Source organism: Rattus norvegicus, chromosome 5 (assembly GCF_021556685.1).
Source record: "Rattus norvegicus strain SHRSP/BbbUtx chromosome 5, alternate assembly SHRSP_T2T, whole genome shotgun sequence".
NCBI classification, from domain to species: Eukaryota; Metazoa; Chordata; class Mammalia; order Rodentia; family Muridae; genus Rattus; species Rattus norvegicus.
The window spans coordinates 11182732-11204510 of NC_141538.1; the positions used below are offsets into that span (position 1 = coordinate 11182732).

The 21779-nt window shown below is 44.4% G+C and overlaps 1 protein-coding gene across 9 annotated transcripts in view; it reads left to right on the plus strand.

Annotated features, from left to right (window-relative positions):
• Ncoa2 (nuclear receptor coactivator 2) overlaps positions 1-21779 on the plus strand; it is a 236340-nt gene that overhangs the window by 83382 nt on the left and 131179 nt on the right. For 7 of the 9 annotated variants that reach the window (NM_031822.3, XM_087551360.1, XM_087551367.1 and 4 more), the window contains 1 exon segment: positions 5199-5254. The exons of the other annotated variants lie outside the window; for them this stretch is intronic. The gene's annotated coding sequence lies outside the window, so the exon portion shown is untranslated. 9 annotated transcript variants of the gene reach the window in all.

Genomic DNA, 21779 nt, shown 5'->3' on the forward strand with positions numbered 1-21779 from the left:
AGGCTCCTTCCTGTCTTCTGTAACTGCCAAGCCCTGCCCAGGCCCTTCCTCCCCCAACCAGCCTTCTTTTTTAAACAGTCACCCTAAAGGGGCACTTGAGGACTGGGAAGACTGGCAAAGAAATAAGATGGTTACTAATTACAGACCTAATTCTGTTTATATTTTATAAATTTCCTGTTTGAAACTTGCACTAACGATATCTGGAGATGTGTCAGTTTCCTATGTATCTCACTTTAGCTGGAGTGACTTGACACTTGGCCTCATTTTTTTTTTTTTTTTATTAACTTGAGTATTTCTTATATACACTTCGACTGTTATTCCCTTTCCCGGTTTCCGGGCAAACATCCCCCTAATCCCTCCCCCTCCCCTTCTTTATGGGTGTTCCCCTCCCCACCCTCCCTCCATTGCCGCTCTCCCCCCAACAATCTAGTTCACTAGGGGTTCAGTCTTAGCAGGACCCAGGGCTTCCCCTTCCACTGGTGCTCTTACTAGGATATTCATTGCTACCTATGGGGTCAGAGTCCAGGGTCAGTCCATGTATAGTCTTTAGGTAGTGGCTTAGTCCTTGGAAGCTCTGGTTGCTTGGCATTGTTGTACATATGGGGTCTCGAGCCCCTTCAAGCTCTTCCAGTTCTTTCTCTGATTCCTTCAACGGGGGTCCTGTTCTCAGTTCAGTGGTTTGCTGCTGGCATTCGCCTCTGTATTTGCTGTATTCTGGCTGTGTCTCTCAGGAGCGATCTACATCCGGCTCCTGTCGGCCTGCACTTCTTCACTTCATCCGTCTTGTCTAAATGGATGGCTGTATATGTATGGGCCACATGTGGGGCAGGCTCTGAATGGGTGTTCCTTCTGTTTCTGTTTTAATCTTTGCCTCTCTATTCCCTGCCAAGGGTATTCTTGTTCCCCTTCTAAAGAAGGAGTGAAGCATTCACATTTTGATCATCCGTCTTGAGTTTCATTTGTTCTAGGCATCTAGGGTAATTCAAGCATTTGGGCTAATAGCCACTTATCAATGAGTACATACCATGTGTGTTTTTCTGTGATTGGGTTACCTCACTCAGGATAATATTTTCCAGTTCCGACCATTTGCCTACGAATTTCATAAAGTCATTGTTTTTGATAGCTGAGTAATATTCCATTGTGTAGATGTACCAAATTTTCTGTATCCATTCCTCTGTTGAAGGGCATCTGGGTTCTTTCCAGCTTCTGGCTATTATAAATAAGGCTGCGATGAACATAGTGGAGCACGTGTCTTTTTTATATGTTGGGGCATCTTTTGGGTATATGCCCAAGAGAGGTATAGCTGGATCCTCAGGCAGTTCAATGTCCAATTTTCTGAGGAACCTCCAGACTGATTTCCAGAATGGTTGTACCAGTCTGCAATCCCACCAACAATGGAGGAGTGTTCCTCTTTCTCCACATCCTCGCCAGCATCTGCTGTCACCTGAGTTTTTGATCTTAGCCATTCTCACTGGTGTGAGGTGAAATCTCAGGGTTGTTTTGATTTGCATTTCCCTTATGACTAAAGATGTTGAACATTTCTTGAGGTGTTTCTCAGCCATTCGGCATTCCTCAGCTGTGAATTCTTTGTTTAGCTCTGAACCCCATTTTTTAATAGGGTTATTTGTCTCCCTGCGGTCTAACTTCTTGAGTTCTTTGTATATTTTGGATATAAGGCCTCTATCTGTTGTAGGATTGGTAAAGATCTTTTCCCAATCTGTTGGTTGCCGTTTTGTCCTAACCACAGTGTCCTTTGCCTTACAGAAGCTTTGCAGTTTTATGAGATCCCATTTGTCGATTCTTGATCTTAGAGCATAAGCCATTGGTGTTTTGTTCAGGAAATTTTTTCCAGTGCCCATGTGTTCGAGATGCTGCCCTAGTTTTTCTTCTATTAGTTTGAGTGTATCTGGTTTGATGTGGAGGTCCTTGATCCACTTGGACTTAAGCTTTGTACAGGGTGATGAGCATTTATCGATCTGCATTCTTCTACATGTTGACCTCCAGTTGAACCAGCACCATTTGCTGAAAATGCTATCTTTTTTCCATTTGATGGTTTTGGCTCCTTTGTCAAAAATCAAGTGCCCATAGGTGTGTGGGTTCATTTCTGGGTCTTCAGACGAGATCGGGCGCGTTCAGGGTGGTATGGCCGTAGACCATTTCTGGGTCTTCAATTCTGTTCCATTGGTCTATCTGTCTGTCTGTGTACCAATACCATGCAGTTTTTAGCACTATTGCTCTGTAATACTGCTTGAGTTCAGGGATAGTGATTCCCACTGAAGTCCTTTTATTGTTGAGGATAGTTTTAGCTATCCTGGGTTTTTTATTATTCCAGATGAATTTGCAAATTGTTCTGTCTAACTCTTTGAAGAATTGGATTGGTATTTTGATGGGGATTGCATTGAATCTGTAGATTGCTTTTGGTAAAATGGCCATTTTTACTTTATTAATCCTGCCAATCCATGAGCATGGGAGATCTTTCCATCTTCTGAGGTCTTCTTCAATTTCTTTCTTCAGAGTCTTGAAGTTCTTATTGTACAGATCTTTTACTTGCTTGGTTAAAGTCACACCGAGGTACTTTATATTATTTGGATCTATTATGAAGGGTGTCGTTTCCCTAATTTCTTTCTCGGCTTGTTTCTCTTTTGTGTAGAGGAAGGCTACTGATTTATTTGAGTTAATTTTATACCCAGCCACTTTGCTGAAGTTGTTTATCAACTTTAGTAGTTCTCTGGTGGAACTTTTGGGATCACTTAAATATACTATCATATCATCTGCAAATAGTGATATTTTGACTTCTTCTTTTCCGATCTGTATCCCCTTGACCTCCTTTTGTTGTCTGATTGCTGTGGCTAGAACTTCAAGAACTATATTGAATAAGTAGGGAGAGAGTGGGCAGCCTTGTCTAGTCCCTGATTTTAGTGGGATTGCTTCAAGTTTCTCTCCATTTAGTTTAATGTTAGCAACTGGTTTGCTGTATATGGCTTTTACTATGTTTAGGTATGGGCCTTGAATTCCTATTCTTTCCTGGACTTTTATCATGAAGGGGTGTTGAATTTTGTCAAATGCTTTCTCAGCATCTAATGAAATGATCATGTGGTTTTGTTCTTTCAGTTTGTTTATATAATGGATCACGTTGATGGTTTTCCGTATATTAAACCATCCCGCATGCCTGGGATGAAGCCTACTTGATAATGGTGGATGATTGTTTTGATGTGCTCTTGGATTCGGTTTGCCAGAATTTTATTGAGTATTTTTGCGTCGATATTCATAAGGGAAATTGGTCTGAAGTTCTCTTTCTTTTTTGGGTCTTTGTGTGGTTTAGGTATAAGAGTAATTGTGGCTTCATAGAAGGAATTTGGTAGTGCTCCCTTTCCGGGAGCTTCTGTGCACCAGGGTTCCAGATGGAGTTTGGTGTTTTCCTCTGGCGTCAGAGATGTGTGCAGAGTGCAGTCTCTTCTGGTTTCCCAGGTGTGTCTGGCTCTCTGAAGGTTTAGCTCTCCCTCCCACGGGATTTGGGTGCAGAGAACTGTTTATCAAGGTAGATCCCTTCAGGTTCTGGAGGTGTCTCAGACACAGCGGACCTGCTGCTCTTGGGACCTCCTCTACGGGAACCCAGAGGCCTTATACAGTTTCCTCTTGGGCCAGGGATGTGGGCGGGGTGGGCAGTGTTGGTGGTCTCTTCCGCTCTGCAGCCTCAGGAGTGCCTACCTGACCAGGCGGTGAGGTCTCTCTCCCACAGGGTTTGGGAGCAGAGAGCTGCTGCGGGCTGGGATCTGTGGGTTTGGGACTCTAGGTAAAACCGGCCTCTTGTTGTTTTAACATCTTTTTTTTTTTTTTTTTTTCCGGGGCTGGGGACCGAACCCAGGGCCTTGCACTTCCTAGGCAAGCACTCTACCACTGAGCTAAATCACCAACCCGTTGTTTTAACATCTTAATAAAGCTTACTGAGTAGGACAGAGCAACCCAGTAGTATTGTGTCGACATTGCAAGCTTTAGCTCGTGGCTGTTGAACATGTGATGCCTTTGAGCAGTGGTTTGGATGAGGTGTGGGGCGGCGCAGATAGGTTCTTGTATTGCATAGGTTAACGTCTGTTCCTGCCCTGTTGAAGGACAGAGAACTCCTTTATGGCTGCGTTGCTCCCTGCCGCTGACTGCCACTTGAGCAGAACCCACTCACTTTACTACGATGATTCGTTTGCATATACATTTTCTGTTATTGTCATCCAGTTGCTTCTGATGCCCATGTTGCATTTTCTACATGTGATGATTTCAAGACTATCTCCTGGTGAAAACAAACATTCATCCTTGTCAGTTTCTCTGGTATAGAGACATTATATATATAGACATTATAAAGTCAAATGCTTCCAGTGTTCTCTAAAAAGAGCAGTTTGAATACTATTTTGGTATTAGCTTCTTTATCTTTTGTTTTCTATTCTAAAAAATTAAAAACTTTAAATGCATTAACACTTTTAAGTTTGGTAATGCATCCAGTGTTATTGGCGATCGATGCCACATAAAGGAAGTACAGCCCTTGAAGTTCAGTTGCAAAAGCTTTCCTTCATGCTGAGTCTTGTAACATTAATGCTTGTGCAGAAGAGCACAATCCAGTACGCTGCCAGTCCTGGGCACTGGGGCTGTCTTCTCGCGAGTGCACCATAGACAGTCTAGATGATAGCATAAGCGTGCATTTTAGGCCTGTGTTCCTCGGCGTGCATCCTGTATGCCGAGGCCTGCCAGCGTGCGCTTGTGGCCTTTGTTCTCAGAGATAGACCCTGAGGAAACTTGAGGAAAGGTATGGCTCGTGCACCTCTCTCCAGCAACCTCCGACAGCTGCCTCACTGTGTGCTCCAGTAGACTTTTCTCCAGAGAACAAATACCTCCATCATCTTTAGGGTTTCTGTTTTTGTAATTCTAAGTTTCTCCACTGTGGCAATGAGAACTCAAAATCTTGTATGTGCCCCGTTTTTCATATGGAAATGTCCCCAGTACCTTTTGTGCTGTGCTACACAAGCAGAAGCCATACCTTGGTCCTTCTGCCTCTGCCTTGCTGTGCGTTCCAGTACACAATGCACAGTGAGTGTCCTGTGCACTGGAGCAGGAGCAAGCACTGGCTCCCTGTGCACTGGAGAGCTCTGCCTGCGCAGGGGAGCCCCGGCTCAGCGTCTTCTCTAATGCCTGTGTCTTCGTTCCCATTGCAGACTCTTCGTGCACCGGGCCCAGTCTATCAGATCTTCTGCACTGTGTATCTGCACAGGTGAGTGCTTGATCCTTCATGTTGCGCTGGGTTGACTACTAGTAAGGTCAGTCCTTTCATTGTTTAACACATTAGAAACAATCAGCACATAAGAGGAACGCACGTAAGAGCAGAATATACTTACCTGCTTTCCTGTGTGTTTCTGTTGGGAGAGTTCTTTATGAGCCTGTCCAAATGACATTTGAAGGAGAAACACCGAATATCTTTATTCCGCTGTTTCTATGTGGGGAGAGTGTGTTTTAAGCGTACCTGCTAGATAAGTTGAGCTAATCATTAACTTTTAACCTCGAGCCTAGAAAATGGTTTTTTACTTCTTTTTTATGCTAAATACTTTTGAGTGGAGTACTGTGTACCTGTTACTAAACCGGCATCATGTAGGAGAAAAGACTCTTAGAGCTTTTGCCATTGAGTCTCTGTCCACATGGGCAGGTGCTTGTGAAATACTGTGCGTGACCTTTTTGCCAGAGGCTTTCAACACTCATCCATGTTGTCTGTTGATATTCATTAACACTCGATACACCATTCTTCATTTGTGACTTACCCTCTGAGAACCTGAGTTTCATTAGCATGGGGCGCCTTGTGTTCAGAGGCAAACCCTCAGTCTCTAGGACACTGACCAGATAAAGCCCGGTGTACCAAGTAGCAACAAGTTTGATGTTTTTAACCTTCTTAGCATCTTGGATATGTTTGATACGGTTTTAATGCCCAAGGACTGGATGAGCTAAAGCTTTTCTACCGTCTGTCACTGGATTTACAGTTTGTCATTTTCTCTCCCCAGCCTGGGAGATTGCTTGTTCGTTTTCCTGCCGTGTGTGTTCATGTTGGCACTTGCTCTCAGTGGTGGCTGCTGACCCTATAGGACACTTGAAGCCCACTGGCTCATGGCCATGCCAGCCTTCTTCAAGTGTTTGAGATCCTAGTCCTTCCTTTCTGTTGGGCACTTGTCTCTTGTTTTATTTAAGTTGTTTCTGCCCATCCTTATTGTGGGATGCTGCCCCAGACATTGTGGAGGCCAGAGCATAGCCTGCGCAAGTTGCTTCTTTCTTTCTACCATGTGGGTCCCAGGACTCACACCCCTTAGCTGCTGGGCTTCTTGAAGAGCCCTGTTTTGTTTTTGCTTTGTCTTCCTGCATATTTGCCTCTCATCTTTGTAAGGACTATTTTTTCTCTTACGACCTTTAATGTTGCTTTTAATTAGAGCATTAGGTGTTATACACCTATTTCCCGTTCACGTGTTCTCCCAGGTTTAGTTTGCAGTACTCCATTGATCTGGACTACTCCTCTGAGTGCCCAGCACCCACAGTTGCATTCTGGTTAGGTCTGGATTAGCAGATGAGGCAGCTCCAGAGGTTAAGTGACTCTTCGAAGGACATGTGACATGAATGGCAGTTTGCCATTCTGAAGACTGTGATCTTGACTTTGGAGCCCCGTTTCTGCTTGAACCACCCTGCTGGCATGCATGTTCATGGCAATAAGTGTAAGATATGAAAGTTATTTTCATATTTGAAGACTTCAAATTTAATTTGAAAATCAGACATTATTTTACTTGTATTTTATTAACTAGGCCTAACTTTTAACCAATAACCTTCATTTCAAACTGAAACATGATGGCGTACTTGTAAAACTGTGACGACATTAGTGATAAAAAGCTCTGTGCACCGCAGACAAGGGTTGCAGCCCCAGCCATTTTTTAAAAAAAGCTTGATGTGGTAGCAATTGGCATTCTTTCTCTCTTAGACATTTTAGATTATAGGTAGCATGTGTGCTTGACTGGGTAAATTACAACAGCTTGGTGTAGGGGCACATGCCTATAAACACCAGCAGTCATGGGGGTTAGGGGGGGACACAGAGGAAGGAGGGCCAGCACTTCAGAGCTGTCTTCAGCTGTACAGTGCGTTCAAGGCCATCCTCAGTACTTGATCCTGTTTAAAAAAAAAACCTCCTAAGTACACAAAAGACACACATGCAATACACATGTATAAACACATACATACAGAATAGCTGGATATGCAGCCCACTGGTGTTTCTGTTTATGTAATATAATGCATACATAATTTTATATTTGAGATATAGTGACTACTATATTTCAATTGGAACTTTTGCTTTAAAAACATGTAGTGTGGGTTGGGGATTTAGCTCAGTGGTAGAGCGCTTGCCTAGGAAGCGCAAGGCCCTGGGTTCGATCCCCAGCTCCGGGAAAAAAAAAAAAAAAAAAAAACATGTAGTGAGAGAGCCACCTGCCACTTGAAGACTGAGAGAGAAGCTCAGGAGGTATGAATACTGACCGCCCCGTTAGTGGTTAGTGCGCTGCCGCTGCCGCTGTCTCCTGCACTTTGCTACTGCTCACTGACAAGCTCACAGGCCAGAGCTCACAGGGCCATCTGTATCAGGACACTGTTTACGTCCTATCTTCTGGTTCCGACGTGCAGCCAGTGGTGTAGAAAAAGCCTCACTACTTGGCATGGAGGACAGAATAGACACAAGTCTTCAGATTTTTAGTAGCTTCCATAGCTTTTTAAGCTTTAAGCTTAAGTTCTTGCTATTAAAGGCAGTAAGATACAGTGGTTGCATTTCAACAAAGGGTCCAGGGCTTGAGGTTTAATTGAACACGTTAATGTACAAGTATCCATCTGTAGCGCCCTCTGCACTCACACCACCCAGTCACAGGACAGTTTTGTCTGTTGGTGTAATACATCTATTCTGTGTATGTACCAGAATCACCACAATGACCGCTCTGTAAGTAACCACGTACCGTGTCAAAATGTACCTTGAAGGACAGGTAAGGGATTTCTTAGTTTACTTTTTACATGACTGAGACACCTCTTGAAGGTTGCAGCGGGGTAACCAGAAAACTGATTTTGAAATTGCAGAGCTTCTAACAAGGGACGGGGTAATTTACTTCAGGGCCTGGAGCTGCAGGCCCACACTGTATGGCATTGTGTGACAGGGATAGAAGGCTTTGCCTCTGTGGTGGTCAGCTGCCTTCAGGCTCAAAATTAACTCTTTTGGTTGACACTTTACTTACTGAAACAAACATTTGTTTCTAGTAACATATCTTTGAAAAAAGATTACTTAAATTGTACAGAGAGATTTTATAGAAAGTCAAATATTGTCTTGTAATGTTTAAATAATAAATGGATGGTTTCCCCTTAAGGAATGTGTGATGACATATCTTTAGGAAATTTAGTTTTTAACTATGTAAGAATTGACATGGTATAGTGTTTAGGTACTTATGTTAGCATTCTGTCTAAGCTCCACCCCACAGTTACCTGGCAACAGCCAGAGTATGCCTGACACTATAAAAGGGGCTACTCACCCCCTGCTCATTCTCTTGGTCTCTTGCTCCTACCCTCTTCTCCTTTGTCCCTTTCTCCCCATTCCCCTCCCGCTTTCCCTCCATGTAGAGGCCTCTCCTCCTCTCCTCCTCTTCTACTCTGCTTCTCTCTCCTCCCTGTCCCTTGTCCTTACATTAAACCTCTCCACATGGAACCATGTTGTCTTGGTGTGGTTTGTCCGGATGCGAGGGGAGATTTCTACCCCAACAACTTAGCCCCTTCCTGCTTAGTTTGTCTTCAGGGCTGAATAGTTCATTGTATAAAGGTACTTCGGGTCTTAGTTGCATAGTATTGGTCCAGTATACTTTAAATTTTTGGTTGGAAAACGAAATTAGTTGTATTTTTTTTTTCAACTTTTGAAAAGATGGTAAGACTGGGAATTCCAGGTCTGAATTATGCTATGGGGAATCACTTTTAGCATCATTAAACCTTAACTTGGCAGGAGTTAGGTGTGTCTGTCTGACAAGATAGCCTTGACATGTCATTGGATATATATACATGATGGGTTTATTTTCAAGTTGGTTTTTTTGGTTTTTTTTTTTTTTTATTTTTTTTAATGCTGGAAGATTAAGTGCGGACAGGTCTTATAGACGTGGGGCAGCCTAGTGCTTCACTACAAGAGTGTGTGTGTGAGTGTGTGTGTGTGTGTGTGTGTGTGTGTGTGTGTGTGTGTGTGTGTGATGTGTTTACATGTCCTTACCCAGCACCAGGCATAGGCTGCACCACAAAGCAAGAGCGGCAGGGTTCACGTTGGCTGGACATCCGCTGTGACACTTACCTCCAGGCCTCACTGCCTGTGACAGGCTGTGTCTTGGCTTGCCTTCCTGGTCATCTCCCACTTTCCTGTTCCTCTAGGTGTCCATTCTTACATCTTATGCTGTGGGCTTGTCGTGTTGATGGAATTCATATAAAGTATACAGCACATAAGTTATTACTTAAATTTAGGTTTTATATTTCCCTTCTCCACTCTACCCCACTCCCTTCCCCTCCCTTCTCCCCCCTCCTTCCTATAACATGTCTAGGTTATATTCTTCCCCTCCTCCCTCCCATTCTTCTTTCCTTTCTCTGTTATGGGACAGAGTTTATCAGTGTAGCCCTGGCTGTCCTCAAACTTAACAGAGATCTGCCTGCCTCTGCGTCCTGGGTGCTGAGATTACAGGTGTGTGCCTCCATGCCTGGCTGTTATATTTATTTCTACAGGTTCAGACAATGTCTAATAGTAGTTCTAGCTCAGCTCTCCCTATCACAAGTACTTACACCTAATCCTCCCCTTTGTCCCCAACCCCTCCCTGTCTCTACTGGGCTGTCAGAGGGCTGAGACAAACTGATTTCCAGAATAGCACTCAAATGACATTTGCAGCAGCCTTCGCTGACCAACGTGTCCATCCTTAGCTGTCTTCACTTTAGAAAGAGCACCCATGTTAGCTATGGATTAAACCGCAATGATATTGTCAAGAGACAAAGGTGACCGAGAGACCTGTGGTCCCTTCCCAACAACTTCTTTTCTTTGCAAACGTCTTCAGAACTGATGAAAGAGCATTTCAAAGAGCAGCTCTAACCTGAAAAACCAGTTCTGGGCTTGTGGTCTTGGGAGGCATTTTCCCTTAATCTATATTTCTTTGTGACCTCCTTACTTGTCTACTTGTCCCTGGTCATGCCTCTATATGGTGGAAAACAAAAGTAAGAAAGCATCCAAGGGAAGCATTATTTTTAAAATTTGTACCTACCCAGCTAGGGTTTATGGAGATGGATAAAGAGGTATAATAACAGCCACTTAAGGTCCCTTGAAGATCGATCCAGCAGGTGGTCATTTTATCATAGGGCCTCTTTTGTAAGCTTTCTGATGAGCACCCTGTGTTGTAAGAGGAGAATCAGTCGTTGGTAGTCATTGGGTAGAGGGGACGGATGTTGTAAGAGGTGGGTCTGTCACTGGTAGAAATCTAATAGAGAGGGTGGGGATAGCAGAGAGCTCTGGCTCCTTCTCAAGAGGGAGCATCCTTGTTTGTAAACTTGTGACAGTAACCTTCCGTGAGAAGAGTAAAGTCAAACAGGTACCAGGTAAGTGAGCGTGTGCTATTATCGGATGCGTGGTCGGAATGAGCAGAGCTCTTATACTAAACGCACCCCAGTTGGAGTTACAGCGTGGGGTCTCTTGGTGCCTCTTTCACCAGTTGACCTGCCAGCTGGTGCAGGACGTAAAATGCAGAGCCTACGCTTCCGTGTCTTTGTGTTTCCTTCTGGAAAGGACGTGGGGGAGCCTCCAAACTTTCACCAGCTCAGTCTTGGCTGGTGACTGTAAGACCTTAAGCAGGTGGTGCTGTTTAACCCCCTCATGTGTCAGGATCTGAAAGATAACCTTGGTGATTGGTGATGCACTGGCCATAAAAAGTCACCAGTGGCCATTTCAGACGAGTCATTTAGTCAGAACAGGGGAACAGGTCTGCCTAAGTGTGGAGTGGAAAGCACAATGTCATTTCATTACCTGTTGTATCCCTACACGCATCCCACTGAAGCCCTTGGTAGTCTCATGGAGTCTCCTCCATTTCATGGATGAACTAACAGTGAGTATTGACTATGAATCACAGTATGGTTGGTCCCTCAAGAAAATGTGGTGGATCCCCAAACCAGGACCTGTGAGGGAAGCTGGTCTGTCTTCCCCAGTTTTATTCTCAGTGCCCAGCTCTTTTTGGAAGCTGAAGGACTCAGAATCTCAAATTAAGAGCACTGGCCCTATAAAGTGTGTGCAGATAGTGCAAATCAAAACGGTTGAAGACACCACTTCCATAGAGGCCTGGAGGCTTCCCAGTACTGGTCAGGTGACTCTGAACTGCCTGTCATTGTCAGAATTGTCTCCTCGAATCCCTGGGGTGTGGATACATACACTCATAAAGAAAAATGAAAGTGTTTAAAGCACAAAACTAAAATCTGAGCCATTGCCCCAAGCATTCGGGATATGGGCTGGTTAGGTGCTATACTCTTCTGTACCTGGTGCATGGTTGAGTGTCCTTGTAACAAGTTTGTGCACGTTTGCTGAGCATGACCCCTGTGCTGAGATCACCAATTACTCGGGGTAATGAGTGCTCTTACTGCATATTTATTTTATTTCTCATGCGTGTATCTGCCTTCCCAGCACACATGTTTGTGTACATGTGTATTCCTTGGTATGTCGTGGTGGTCTGGACAGGGAGTCTGAGATGGTTTTGAGTGAGTACTGTGACGGAGTGGTGAATCAAACCCAGGTCCTCTGGCAGAGCAGCAGCTCTCAACAGCCGAGCCAGCTCTCCAGCCACCCCTTTGTCCTATGAGAGAAAGGGAGAAAAACATACAGATTTGTACTCAGTCATGTTTGGAGGTTGACCTAAGCTGCAAGACCGTCTACTATCGTATGTTAGTAGCATATGATCTATAGCATAGAATCAAATCTAAGGACTGTAAGACTCCAAGTCATAGAGAATGAAATTATCCTTAGATTGTTAAACTTAGCAAGGTAGACTATGGTAATTTATTTTAGGATGGCTTCAAATAATATAATGACTTAAGAACTTGATTTAATGTGATTTTTTTTTTTTTTTTTTTTTTTTGTATCCTGCACATAGGCCACCTCATGATTTGCTTTCATCTTGGGTGTCCCTTTCCAAACAAAGATCATGCGCGCCCCCCCCCCCCCCCGCCTTTGTGCAGTGAGGAGCCACTAGGTGCTGATGCAGAGGCACTATAGGGCTGGGGGCTGTCCGTGCAGAACCACTAACTGGAAGGACGCGCCCACGGCTGGCAGTGTGGGTGCTGCATGCACGGCTGAGTTTCTGATTGGTGTTCGTCTGACTGTTCATCCACTCATGTGCACCAATCACCAGGACACGGAGCTTTCTCAACCTTTCTGCAGAAGACATTTAGCTTAGAGAGATGCCCAATTTTATAACAACACAACCCACAAGCGATTAATTTAGTAAAACTGACTGAGCCTTGTTTTCTTCACCCATAAGGGATTTGGTTGAGTTTGAGCCAGTGTTCATACAACTTGGGATGAATTCTGTACACCAAACCTGACCCTTCAACAAATCATACATACGAAAGACAAAGTAACCCTTATTTTCCTAGTTTGTAGGGAATCCTTAGTGAGTGTCTGAAGATGAAGGAAGGCCATGCATTCTCATGGCTTTCTGAGACTCGTGGCCGTAGTCTTCCCAGTTAGAATGCGGATGCCAGATTACTGTTTCCATCACAGGGGAAAGCTTTGGGAGTCTCATTCCCAGGCCTATGGTGCTGCTCTAGCACTGTCTGCCATTGTGTTAGCTCACTAAAGAAAGCAGGTGTCTTAATCTGCCATATTATCAGTCACTCGTCTGGCCTCTATGCTGAGGCACGTGGAGATGGTGTCTGGAAGACCGGCATGCTCGCCTTCTGTGATGCCAGTTACGGGTTAGCAGTTATGTAGATGGCCGCTAAGCACACCATTATGGACCATACGATCTAGCGTGCAGGTTTTTGCCCATGTTGTAGAAGGCATAGCCAAGGCTAAAGTTTTGTGTTCTTGCCAGCAATCATTTTTGATCCTAACTACTCAATAGGAGCTATTGGGTTTACTAATTCCCTCATCAGTTCAAACAATTGTATGGCGTGGGAAGCACCCTTGACAGTAGTGCCCGCCGGAGAGGAGAAGGCCGTGTGAAAGGCCCAGTTGTGTATGAGTCTGTCCATTTGCTTTTATTCCAAGTCTTGTGATGTAGCTCAGGGTATTATTGACTGTCCTCCTTCCTTGGGTCCTTAGATGCTGGGCTTATGAAATTATGGGGATGGACCACTGTGCTCAACAGAACGCTGTTTGTATGTGTCCTACATGTATGCAAGCTTGAACAAGACAAAGGTGGGTCAGACTGGGGTGCTCAGGCTGGCAGGTCACCATCATCCATGTCTAGAAACAGCCAGCTTTGTTTATCTCTACTGGTCAGTTTCCTATGCTCCAGATCACCCCGCTCTCCACAGCTAAGTAGTAGGCCTTCTATTTTGACAAAGATGGTGTGATGATGTTCAGAGTAGTGTCATTCATAATAGCTCCAGAGGGAAGACCGTTCAGATGTCCATTGGCTGGAGAATCCACAAGTAAAATGAGCTAGAGACGTCGATGGAACGTTATTGGGGGGGGGGTGTGGTACAATGATTCCTGCTACGAGGTGGCTAGGTCCGCAGAGCCGCACATGTGTAAGGTGCTATTGGGAAAGTCCTATGTTCGATGAGAATTCCCTTTATTATAAAATGCTAGGTGCCTAGGGAGGGTAAATCTGTGTTAGAGAAAGCAGAGTTGTGGTTGCCTGGGGTGGGGCAGGAGAACATGGTGGTGCTGATGGCATGCGTGTTGTGTCAGTAAAACTGTCATAACAACATGGGTGCCTAGGCACCTACAGTTTTTTTTAGAAAACAAACAAACGTGCATGGTAGAATGTGTCAGAGTGTCCGTGAGGAGATAATGAGAATAAGCAATGTAAATTGAAATATAGTCATTAAAAGGTAATTAAGAAAGCCATATACAGATACAACCTAAAATAACATTTGCGGGCACTCTTAGTTAGTATAGATCTAGTATCTTATTTGGTGGGCACCAAGAGGACACCATTCGAGGTCGAAAGAGCGAGAATTTTTAGAACAAATTTATTGTAATTTTTCAACATTTAAGCCAAATTCAAGACTAATTTCATTTAACTGAACAATTTAGAAAATTAGCTATCTTTAAAGAAAAAACAATGAAGCCTTTTTAAATTAATTTTTGTTAAGGTTAATACAGAGGGAAAGAGCTCATTGGTCAGTGGGGAGATGAAGAGGGGTTGCTGGCTCATGTAACACGGGTTCAGGGGCAGCTCCGTCAAGAGTCCTTCAGGTCTGACAGGACTCTTACTGCAGGTGTGCAGAGCAAGCCATTTGCTTGCCCTTCCTCTCATTTGGTGTTCCGCCATTGCTGATCCACTGAGAAAGAACAGACTGCTTTGTTTTGTCCAAGAGAACAGGAAATGAATGAGTTCACCCTCGGTGGCACTGGGGTGGCAGAGGCCGGGCAGACAGCGCAGGCAGCGCAGTGCTCTTCCTTTAGCTCTTACAGCAGATAACTCACAAGAGGAGAGGCTTGTTCCAGTCTGCTGGGAGTCAGTCATCCAGCAGAGCTCAGCCCAGGAAGGCTGTGTGGCAGACGCTCTCCTGTCATCTTGGTCATAGAACCTTCAGAGGTCCATCCCCTGCCCTGTTTCCTCCAGCTGGGTCCTGCCCCCTAAAAGTTCCACAGGCTTCCAAAATAATACATCCCAAGAACTGAGTCTGTGGGGTTGGGAGGGTCTTCGTATCAAAGCCACCATGCTGTGCCCCTGGTTGCCAAGACATGGCCACATGATAATGAAAACTACATTTAGGCCTCCTTAAGGAGCTTCGTGGCCTGGGCAGTTTCCAGCTCTGTTCAGAAGTGCAGAGTTTAAAGTCTCCTGACACTTACCTTTTGTTGGCCTAGTAAGTCACTATTCTTAGAACATTGCCGTTCTATTCAAGTATGGGAAACCAGGAAGATAGCAAAGCAGCTTTGGGCCAAACCAAACCAAAACCAAAACCATGAAGATGCACCTGGCATTCAGTAGTTCTGAGCTAGAGTGTGTGCTTCGGTCCTTCCTTCATCTGCAGCACACATAGCCTCTCTCTCAAGATGGCTTTACTTGTTACCCGAGGCTTCCCTTGGCAAACACTCGTGTTCTGGTCTCTTCATTCCCCCAGGGGTCTCCCCCAGGTTTCTCTGGGGATGGGATCTTGGTGCCCATTGCGCACCCTCTGTAAAATCTTTGTACAAGTACACTGGGTGCCCAACCCCACCACCTGTGTGACACCAGGTCCCACAATCGCAGTCTCTCCTCAGGCCGTCTTGCCCATTTAGAGGGTGCTCTCTTGCTTTAGCGGGCTCTCTGTCAGAAGTTCTAAACGCGCTCACATACAAACCTGGCGGTTGTACATTTCTCACATCCTTATCTTCTTTTCCCTTTTTGTTCTGACCCAGAATCCTAGGCGGTCTTTGAAATTTTCTCCACAAGATTAATCTGTTACTTTTAAATTAGGCTGCACAAGTTTTTCAGGAAATGGGCAGAACAGGGACAGATCTCCCTTCTGCCCACATTTGTGAAGTGAGTAGCCTGCTTTGTAATATTTCATCTGAGATCCCAAGAGAGCAGCATCCTGGTCCTCTGCATCCCTACTGATCCCATCAAACTCTTTCTGCATGCTGTAGTTTTCTAGCTTCTATCTCCAGAGAATGGCAAATGCTTCCTGTAAACATCCTCCAGGGGCCTTGTCAGGCGTCACTGTAGCAGACACCTAGCTCCTGGTACCAACTTTCTGTATCAGCCTTTGCATCAGTATAACAAGACAATTTAAGAGAAAGGTTGTTTGGGCTTACATTTTGAAAGTTGTATGTTCATTCCTGGTGGGAAAGACATGGCAGAGTTCACAGTGAAAGAAATATGGGGTGAGGAGCCATCACATCACATCTGACCAGAATTCAGAGAGGATAGGTTCCATCCCTCACAGTTAACCCAGTGAACAACTGATCCCTGCCGGGCTTTCCCCTCCACAGGTGCCAGAACCTCCTGGAATAAAATAGCACAGCCAGCTGGGAAGAGGCATGGAACATGTCAGCCTCTGAAGGATGTTTCAGATTCAAGCCATGACATCCTTTTAGCTCTCTTAGGAAGAATCTTGGAACATTACAAACTAATTTGTTTAACAGTGTTTTGGCTTTAGTTTATATTTTATTGTTTATTTAAATTTTAAGAGTATTTCACTTGCAAATGAAAAAGCAAAGTGCGAGTTAATAAAAATTAACAGAAATTAAACAGAAAACTTCATGCAGTAGCTGTAGATGATACTCTACTATTGTACAATTGTGTGCGTGGTGTGTGTGTGTGGATGGGGATTGTGCTGCCTGCCTGGTGTGAGTGTGTTTGTGAGAGGACAGTTTTGTGAAGACATTTCTAAACACCAGGAAGGGCCATCTTGCTTGCCTGACGTCTGCCTTGTGAAGATGTTTATTAAGTTCAAGAGGCACTCCATGACCGAAGAGCACCTGTGTTTAAGTGTGGAGTTCACAAGGCCTTGCCACAGTCCAGAGCTTGTACTTTGTGTCTCAAACCCTCAGTTTGCTTTCTCTGGTCCAATCCTCTGTCTCCCAGCCAGTCCCTCATCTCAAAGGCCAGATGACATCTCTGAGTTTCCGTCCCTGTCTTTTTAATTGCAGAGCTGTTATGGGTCCTGCCCTAATTCCTAATTTAAGAATTTCCTCATTCCTTGCATTATACTCATTAATGTGGGCACATCCGTTTCACCACAGCAGAACACACGGGTGCTTGTTGTAAATGCTTCAAGTTAGTACGAGTGCTACACTGTGTCTCTGACAATTAGACAGTTGATAGAGGAGAGAAAGCTCTCCCCAGCGAGCAGTTTGCCCTATATTTTAGGTTCACAAAGTTACATGGGTTTTGGATAGACTATTTCAGCAATACCAGTAAGCTATACAACCTTTAATTTTCAAAAGTTTTGCTGCTTAAAGAAACAAATCATGGTTGCCTGCAATTTGGGGTTTTCGGTGTGGAGTTTCACTGTAGAAGAACTGCCAGGTAGGAGCTGGTCTCTGTGTGGGGGTTCTCTTTAATCAGGAAGGGAAAATGAGCCTAAGTCTGTAAGAAAACCCTTGCTGATCTAGAAACATCTATTTCATCTGCTGAACTGTCTTGGGCTAGCCTGCTTTTTCCTTAACTTTGGACTCATGCTGGGTAGAGCTAACTGTCATGGCGCCCTAGTAGACTCTGGTGTTTCGTTTTGCTCAGGTACACCGAGCTATCAAAAAGACTCTGCGTAGTTCTCTTACCTAATCAAGGTTCCCTTTTATAGTGATCTATAGCCTGTGTCTAGGGAAATATTTTGTAAGCATGGCTCTTACTGGCTTTATTCCTTTGTAAGGATTATTTCCCCTCTGCAGTCCCATTAGGCGACTGAATTTATGGTGGCAATTCCATTTTACTGGTTATTTCTTGTGAATAATTGTTTGACAACTGCAAATGAAGGAAGTGAAATAAATAAGAGGGTTTTTGGAATTGGCACCTTTACACTTAAGCAGTCTGTGGGTTACAGTCCATAACACTACAGGGTAACTACTCTGAGTGAAAATGCCCTTCCTGGACAGTGACGCTTTGAGTGACAAACGTATGTACCAGCCTGCACTCACGAGCTTTGAACTCAGGCTTAAGCCACCATGCCCTGCCCTATCTTGGCTTCAACCTCATTTAATGGATTGTTGGGTTAGTAAGCAAATCTTAGAACACTTACTATATTAAAATCCTCAGTGTGTAGGTGAGAATTATTTTAAGGGAATTTCTCACACTTTTTGCTAACATAGAAAAACAGAAAAAAAGATATTTACACACGCACACCTAGTCATACATGCACACAGACACACGCACACAGCGCCCTGCCCTTCACAGTGATAATGAACAGTCACACTCTGCTCACTGAAAGCTGCTCTTTCAGTGAGGTAAAGTTGGACCGGGTTCTTTTTCAGGTGATTTAAGAAAAAGAAAAGAAAAAATTTTGTTTTGCAATATTTTATTGTTGTGCTAGTCAAATGCTTCCCTGATTTCTGAGGTGTGTGCCTCTCCTCCTCAGCCCCTCTCACCACCAGTTAGCAGCCAGAAGGGCCTTTGTGTGCTTGTCTGGGAAGGACTCTGACTTATAACCAACCTCACTTTATTTAGCAGGTCACAGATTGGCTCTAACAATTCGAATTACCAAGATAAGGTGTTTTATAAAAGCAGGGGTAGTGACATACAGTGTGGCATTTGCTTTGTAATGAGCAGAGCTCACTGCTGTCAAACACAGTGAAGTTGTGGCATATTTGTGAGGTTTTTTTTTCGGTGCAATTAGTAAATTGATGTTATTACCTCATTCCTGAGGCTTTAAAAATAAATAGATAAATAAAAACGAACAGCTCTGAAGGAAACGTATTTGGGAAATTAAATTCTTTTGGTAAACATTAGCATTTCTCTTCATGTTCTGACACGGCACTCTTTATAAAGCCTTGCAAAGACTTTGTCACCCACCTGCCATTTCCATGGTCCTTTATTGGGTGGTGTAATATGACCCTTGTGGCAGATGTCAGGACGGGGGAGGAAGGGATAATCTGCCTGAAGGCAGGAGACTGCTGTTAAATCTGTGGCCAGAAAAAAAATGGTTTAGCCTTATAGAATTTGCCTTATCAAAGGGGGAAGTCATGATGTAAACAGGAAACCAACAGAGAAGATGGGAAGAAAGGGCAGCAGCAGCAGCAGCAGCAGCAGCAGCAGCAGCAGCAGCAGCAGCAGCAGCAGCAGCAGCAGCGGCGGCGGCGGCGGCGGCGGCGGCGGCGACGGCTACGGGAAGATGAACCAGACGCTGCTGGGCCATCCCGGAGGAGGGGTAGGGTTATGTGTAGAAGCATGTGCGTTGCCTTGACAGAGTCTGGCTGAATTTCTGCAAATAGCCCTCCTTTCAGGATGGAGTTTAGCCATGTCTGTGCCTGTAGAAAAATGCTAGTGTTGAAAGTTTAGGACAGTTTAACACAGGGCAACACTTCAAACCCTGAAAGGGAGTGTCTAGGTAGAGGCCCACACTGGGCAGTCATGTGACCACAGCTGTTTGGTTTTTTTCTGGCGTCTATCTGTCCGTTATGTTTGTGCAAAATCCCTACAACTTCCTTTCTTACTTCAGCCTACTAGACTGTCTCCTCCCCCCCCTCCTCTCCACCCTCCCTACTTCTCTCCTTATAGAAAGTATTTTCAGTGCAAAGTGAAAGGTATTAGCTTCCTTCCTTAAGCAATGCCACAGGAGAAATCAGTTGGTCTGTTGTCCATGGTTTTGGCCTTGGCAAACGCTGGTGTGTGGGCACGGAAGGCACTTGGCTCTGCTGCACGTGACCCAGCAGTCCTTGCCTCTTTGCGAAGGTGTTTCTGTACAGTGGAAGCGGTAAGGACCTGGCCAAGCCACAGCAGAGGAGCATTGACACTTTTCGTCCTGCACTAACAAAAAAGCGCTGTTACAGGTTCTGAAAAGCAGTTACTCAAAGTACTTTCTAGAACACAGAGACAAGTCCTCTAGCAGCCATGTTTAGTAACTTAATGTTCTGAAAACATTTGTTCCTTCAAACTCTTGATTAAAGTTTTATTTTACTTATTTTTGCTGTGCTGCAGATTGCACCTAGGTCTTTAGGCATGCGATGTAAATACCCTTTTAATACCCTTTTCTGCTCAGTCCTAGTTTTTTTTTTTTTTTTAATTAACTTGAGTATTTCTTATATACATTTCAAGTGTTATTCCCTTTCCCAGTTTTCGGGCAAACATCCCCCTCCCCCCTCCCCTTCCTTATGGGTGTTCCCCTCCCAACCCTCCCCCCATTGCCGCTCTCCCCCCCACAGTCTAGTTCACTGTGGGTTCAGTCTTAGCAGGACCCAGGGCTTCCCCTTCCACTGGTGCTCTTACTAGGATAGTCATTGCTACCTATGAGGTCAGAGTCCAGGGTCAGTCCATGTATAGTCTTTAGGTAGTGGCTTAGTCCCTGGAAGCTCTGGTTGCTTGACATTGTTGTACTTTTGGGGTCTCGAGCCCCTTCAAGCTCTTCCAGTTCTTTCTCTGATTCCTTCAACGGGGGACCTATTCTCAGTTCAGTGGTTTGCTGCTGGCATTCGCCTCTGTATTTGCTGTATTCTGGCTGTGTCTCTCAGGAGCAATCTACATCCGGCTCCTGTCGGTCTGCACTTCTTTGCTTCATCCATCTTGTCTAATTGGGTAGCTGTATATGTATGGGCCACATGTGGGGCAGGCTCTGAATGGGTGTTCCTTCAGTCTCTGTTTTAATCTTTGCCTCTCCCTTCCCTGCCAAGGGTATTCTTTTTCCTCATTTAAAGAAGGAGTGAAGCATTCACATTTTGATCATCCGTCTTGAGTTTCGTTTGTTCTAGGGATCTAGGGTAATTCAAGCATTTGGGCTAATAGCCACTTATCAATGAGTGCATACCATGGATGTCTTTCTGTGAATGGGTTAGCTCACTCAGGATGATATTTTCCAGTTCCAACCATTTGCCTACGAATTTCATAAACTCGTTGTTTTTGATAGCTGAGTAATATTCCATTGTGTAGATGTACCACATTTTCTGTATCCATTCCTCTGTTGAAGGGCATCTGGGTTCTTTCCATTTTCTGGCTATTATACATAAGGCTGCGATGAACATAGTGGAGCACGTGTCTCTTTTATATGTTGAGGCATCTTTTGGGTATATGCCCAAGAGAGGTATAGCTGGATCCTCAGGCAGTTCAATGTCCAATTTTCTGAGGAACCTCCAGACTGATTTCCAGAATGGTTTTACCAGTCTGCAATCCCACCAACAATGGAGGAGTGTTCCTCTTTCTCCACATCCTCGCCAGCATCTGCTGTCACCTGAGTTTTTGATCTTAGCCATTCTCACTGGTGTGAGGTGAAATCTCAGGGTTGTTTTGATTTGCATTTCCCTTATGACTAAAGATGTTGAACATTTCTTGAGGTGTTTCTCAGCCATTCGGCATTCCTCAGCTGTGAATTCTTTGTTTAGCTCTGAACCCCATTTTTTAATAGGGTTATTTGTTTCCCTGCGGTCTAACTTCTTGAGTTCTTTGTATATTTTGGATATAAGGCCTCTATCTGTTGTAGGATTGGTAAAGATCTTTTCCCAATCTGTTGGTTGCCGTTTTGTCCTAACCACAGTGTCCTTTGCCTTACAGAAGCTTTGCAGTTTTATGAGATCCCATTTGTCGATTCTTGATCTTAGAGCATAAGCCATTGGTGTTTTGTTCAGGAAATTTTTTCCAGTGCCCATGTGTTCCAGATGCTTCCCTAGTTTTTCTTCTATTAGTTTGAGTGTGTCTGGTTTGATGTGGAGGTCCTTGATCCACTTGGACTTAAGCTTTGTACAGGGTGATAAGGATGGATCGATCTGCATTCTTCTACATGTTGACCTCCAGTTGAACCAGCACCATTTGCTGAAAATGCTATCTTTTTTCCATTGGATAGTTTTGGCTCCTTTGTCAAAAATCAAGTGACCATAGGTGTGTGGGTTCATTTCTGGGTCTTCAATTCTATTCCATTGGTCTATCTGTCTGTCTCTGTAC